The following is a 5,727-nucleotide window of genomic DNA, read 5'->3' as shown; positions in this document are numbered from 1 at the left end:
AGACCAGCGAGCCTAAATATCATATATACGTGAAATAAGTTATTTAGAGACTATGGATGGCGAGGCTAAATGTAATAAAGGGATCTACAAACATTACATTGGTGACATACAGTGAGATGGTAACAGGCATGCGCTTAGGGCCCGCTTTCCAGCCAGTTTCTGTGGGGTGACGCATTCTGAGGTGAGGCAGAGCTCATCTGTGCCTCACCTCACCCTACAGTAAACGGCCCGTCCATACTACAGCTTCGACAGCTTCAAAAACGGTTTCCAACGCGTCTGCCCATTCACTTTGAATGGGGTGATGTCACGTTGCCTCGCTTTTCGCCTAACTGAATTGTGGGTAGCAGAGCAGAGCTTTCCTGGGGTTATGGCTAGAAAGGATCCGTCTTGTGTAAGACTCTCGCGAGAGTTTGGCTGAATGTCACGTGGCTGAATGTTTACGTTTGGCAGGCAGCCTTTCAGTTACGATCGTTAACATCAGTTGGCCACAGCAAATGATGGTGAGAAGCTAAACTATCTATTAATTATGTCAATGACAGGGAGTGTGATTGTTGAAATAGGGTGTTAGCGGTCTTGCTGGTGTTCAAAGAAGAATGACAACACTGTAGATCACCAACACTATGGTTTATTTTTTATTCACAGGCAAGTCAACGTTGTCGCCGTAAAAGTCCCAAGATAGTTCCTGGTGCAATAAAATGTTCCCTTGCAGTGTTTTACTATTATGTCTGATGTTTCTCTATTAATATTGCTGCTGCATTAATGTGTATTTTGCATCATGTTACTGCTGTAGATGTGTTTCCGAGCCGCTCCGATTACAACGAGTTACAACGAGAACGTGACGTCATATTTACACTAGACGGATCCTTTCTAGCCACGGCCCGTCCACACTACAGCTTCGACAGCTTCAAAAACGGTTTCCAACGCGTCTGCCCATTCACTTTGAATGGGGGGACGTCACGTTGCCTTGCTTTTTGCCGAACTGAATTGTGGGTAGCAGAGCGGAGCTTTCCTGGCGTTTCAGGCTGCAAAAGTTGAGCAATGTTCAACTTTTGAAGCTTCTGAAGCTTTCGGTGGAAGCGTCAGCCAATCAAATCATATGCCAGTACAAGCTCTAGCTAGCCAATCAAACCGCTGCTTGTGTGTCAGGGGCGGGAGATTCATTTGATTGGTTGTTGGTCGAACTTCAGACACGCCCGCCGGCAAGCTTTTTTTGAAGCTGTAGTGTGGACGGGCCGTAATTGGCTTGAGCACGCTCACAAAATAAGTGCCCGCGTTAAATTAGTGCCTGCGCTCCAGCAAATTACTATGGGTTTACAAGAGGCAGAGCTCGTCCCTGGCTCACTTCTCATCGCTACCCGTAGTTGTAGCGGAGCTCGGCAAATTTGCTGATTTTGACTTTAAAAAGCGATTGGAATCATACATAAAGCACATTTACAACACAGATCAGTGGAGACATTTTATTATTATTACTATTTAGTTTTTCTTTAGTTGTTTTTCCGTTACATTGGAGTATGACAGGTGAGGCTCTGCCTCCCCTGCCTCCCCTGACCGCACGTCGCTGGTCCCCAACCCTCCTGGGTTGCTGTCGGATAATCCAAAAATCAACTCGTACCGCCTGTCCCTTGACCTCTGTGTCAAGGGACGTCATGGGGTTAAGGCAGGGGTCTGCAACCTTTTTGACCAAAAGAGCCATTTTGCTCCTTTTTCCAAAACATTTTTTTGTCTGGAGCCGCAAAACCTATTTCATAGCTTGATAGCTAATAAAGTTGTATTTATTGTTATATCAGACAAAAACTATTTATTTTTTTGCATTTATTAGGCTATTTATTACATTATATAAAACTGTTAACCTCTAATAAGAAACAAAGAACTCCTATAAGGAGAATTAGAAATAATACACAGGCCTACTTTAAAATAAATTAAACACAGCACTTGAGGAGTCATCTGCACATTTGAAGGAAAAAGAAAATATTAAAATGGGCCCACTTTGAAATAAATAAAACATATTGCTGCACCCTAAAAAGAGTTAAAGGTAGGGTAGGTAAGAATGGAGAAACCAGCTCGAGTGCGCTAGAATTTGAAAATACACAACCGGAACAAATATGCCTCTTCCTTCAGACTTTCTTACAGTCCCTCCTCCAACACACACGAACGCGCACATGACCAATGAGGGCACGAGATAAGTTTGTGCACAGATGGAAGGCTGACAGGCAGGTAGGCCATCCAATCATTTTAGCCCGGCCGGCTAAAATTATTGGTCAATCAATCAATCAATCAATGTTTATTTATATAGCCCAATATCACAAATGTTACATTTGTCTCAGTGGACTTCACAGTTTGTACAGAATATCAGTATGACAATACGACACCCTCTGTCCTTAGACCCTCACATCGTACAAGGAAAAACTTCCAGAGAAAACCCAGTTTAAAGGGAAAAATGGGAGAAACCTCAGGGAGAGCAACAGAGGAGGGATCCCTCTCCCAGGACGGACAGACGTGCAATAGATGCCGTGTGTAAATTGAAAAGATAATAAATTTGCAACATAGGTAGTCCAAATGTTTGGAAAATGCATGTGTGTATAATAGGAAGATGAATCCATGAGTATATCCATCCAGGACTTATGATCCAGGACCACAGCCACGACTCAAGATCCAGGACTCGCAATCCATGACACAGGACCGCAGGATCATCCATGACTCCGGATCCCGGCGTATATAGACACCAAAAAGAAAGAAATTTAGGGAAGCTGGGTTAATCGGAACATGAGAGTACACAGGTATAGACAGAGAGAAGGAAAAAGTAAGATGTCCCCCGACAAACTAAGCCTATATCAGCAAAACTAGGGGCTGAATCTAATCAGCCCTAACTATAAGCTTTATCAAAAAGGAAGGTCTTAAGCGCACTCTTAAAAACGGATAGGGTGTCTGCCGTCCGAACACAAACTGGAAGCTGATTCCACAAAAGTGGAGCTTGATAAGAAAAGGCTCTGGTTCCCATTGTACTTTTAGAGACTCTAGGAACAACCAACAACCCTGCATTCTTGGAACGCAATGCCCTAGTTGGACAATAGGGTATAATGAGTTCTTTAAGGTAAGATGGCGCCTGCCCATTTAGGGCTTTGTAGGCGAGAAGAAGAATTTTAAATTCTATCCTGTGTTCTATAGGGAGCCAGTGTAAGGCAGCCAAAACAGGAGTAATGTGGTCCCTTTTCCTAACTCTGGTTAGTACACGAGCTGCAGCATTTTGAATCAGTTGAAGCGACTTGACTGACTTCTTGGTACACCCTGATAATAAGGAGTTACAATAATCCAGCCTTGAAGTAACAAATGCATGGACTAGTTTCTCTGCATCGTTTTGAGGCAAGATATGCCTGATTTTTGCAATGTTACGTAGATGGAAGTAGGCGGTCCTTGAAATTGATTTTATGTGGGCGTTAAAGGATAAATCCTGATCAAATATAACACCAAGATTCCTTACAGTCTCACTGGAGGCCAAATTAATGCCATCCATAGTTAATATATCTTTAGATAATTTGTTTCGTAGATTCTTCGGGCCAAGTACAATAACTTCAGTTTTGGTCGTGTTTAACATCAAAAAATGTAAGGTCATCCACGTTTTTAAGTCCTTGAGGCAGTCTTGAATTTTATTTAGATGATTAATTTCATCAGGCTTGATTGATAAATATAGTTGAGTATCATCCGCATAACAATGAAAGTTTACAGAATGATTCCTTATAATATTGCCAAACGGAAGCATATATAGGGTGAACAAAATAGGTCCAAGCACTGAGCCCTGTGGCACTCCATGGCCAACTTTGGTTTGCATGGAAGATTCATCGTTGACACGTACAAACTGAGAGCGTTCAGATAGATAGGACCTAAACCAGCCTAATGCAGTTCCCTGTATGCCAACTAAGTGCTCTAGTCTTTGCAATAGGATATCATGGTCGATAGTATCAAATGCAGCACTAAGATCGAGCAAGACAAGAATAGAGACAAGTCCCTTGTCAGAGGCTATTAGAATGTCATTTGTGACTTTAACCAGAGCTGTCTCTGTGCTATGTTGTGTTCTAACGCCAGACTGAAAATCTTCAAATAAATCATAGTTTTTTAAGTAATCACACAGCTGTTTTGCGACTGCTTTCTCAAGAATCTTTGAGAGGAACGGAAGATTAGAAATAGGTCTATAGTTGGCTAAAACCTCTGGATCGAGGTTGTGCTTTTTAAGAAGCGGTTTTATCACTGCTACTTTGAATGATTGTGGAACATAGCCTGATAATAAAGACATATTCATAATATTTAATAAAGAAGTGCTAATTAATGGAAAAACTTCTTTTAACAGCTTAGTTGGAATCGGGTCTAAGATACACGTTGATGGTTTAGAAGAGAGAATCATTGAATTTAATTGTTCAAGGTTTATGGCTGAAAAGCATTCTAGTTTACTATCTAGTGTAATATTAGAACTTACGTTTCCGGGAGCTGTTGATAACACTATACTGGTTAAAGGCAAGAGGTCATTGATTTTGTTTCTAAGAGTAACAATTTTATCGTTAAAAAAGCACATAAAATCATTACTACTGAGTGCTATGGGAATAGAAGGCTCAGTCGAGCTGTGGCTCTCTGTCAGCCTGGCTACAGTGCTGAAAATAAATCTTGCATTATTCTTATTCTCATCTATTAATGAAGAGTAGTATGCTGCTCTCGCTTTACGCAGTGCTTTCTTATATTCATTGAGTGTAATATGCCAAATTAAACGAGATTCTTGAAGTTTAGTGGAACGCCATATCCTTTCAAGTTGTCTCGACTTTTGCTTTATTTTGCGGGTTTCGGCATTATGCCATGGAGCTAATCTATGTTGTTTTATTTTCTTCTTTTTCAAAGGAGCAACAGAGTCTAATTTTATTCGCAGCGCATCTGTAGCAGTATCAACAACATGATCAATTTGGGGTGGTGTACATTTTGTATAAGTTTCCTCCCCTACATGCAGACATGCTATCGAGTTAAGTATTGGTGGAATCTCTTCCTTAAATTTGGCTATAGCACTAACAGATAGGTTTCTGCTGCAGGAGCTTTTGGCTAATGCTTTGTAGTCTAGTAACAGTACTTCAAAAGTTACTAAGAAATGGTCGGATAAAGCAGGATTATGCGGTTCGACTAATAGTTGCTCAATTTCAATACCATAAGTCAGAACAAGGTCAAGAGTGTGATTATAGCAGTGGGTTGGTTTATTTACACTCTGACAGAAACCAACAGAATCTAATATAGAGTTAAATGCAACAGTAAGGCTATTTTTATCATCGTCAACATGAATATTAAAGTCACCTACGATAATTACTTTATCTGTTTTAAGTACCAAAGCTGATAAAAACTCAGAGAATTCTGATAAGAATTCTGAATAAGGACCTGGTGCGCGGTACACTGTAACAAATAAGATTGGCTGCAAAGTTTTCCAGGTCGGATGCGTAAGACTGAAAATGAGGCTTTCAAAGGAGGTATAATTTAATTTTTGTTTAGTATTGATAAGTAAACTTGAGTCAAAGATTGCTGCAACTCCACCTCCTCGGCCCGTGCCTCGGGCAATATGAGTATTGATATGGCTGGGTGGAGTGGCCTCATTTATGCTGACATATTCTTCATGTCTCAACCAAGTTTCAGTGAGACAGCATATATCAATATTATAATCTGATATTAAATCATTTACCAGTATTGCTTTAGATGCTAGAGATC

The sequence above is a fragment of the Notothenia rossii genome (genome assembly GCF_949606895.1).
Source record: "Notothenia rossii genome assembly, chromosome: 8".
NCBI lineage: Eukaryota > Metazoa > Chordata > Actinopteri > Perciformes > Nototheniidae > Notothenia > Notothenia rossii.
Note: the sequence above shows the minus strand (reverse complement) of the source record.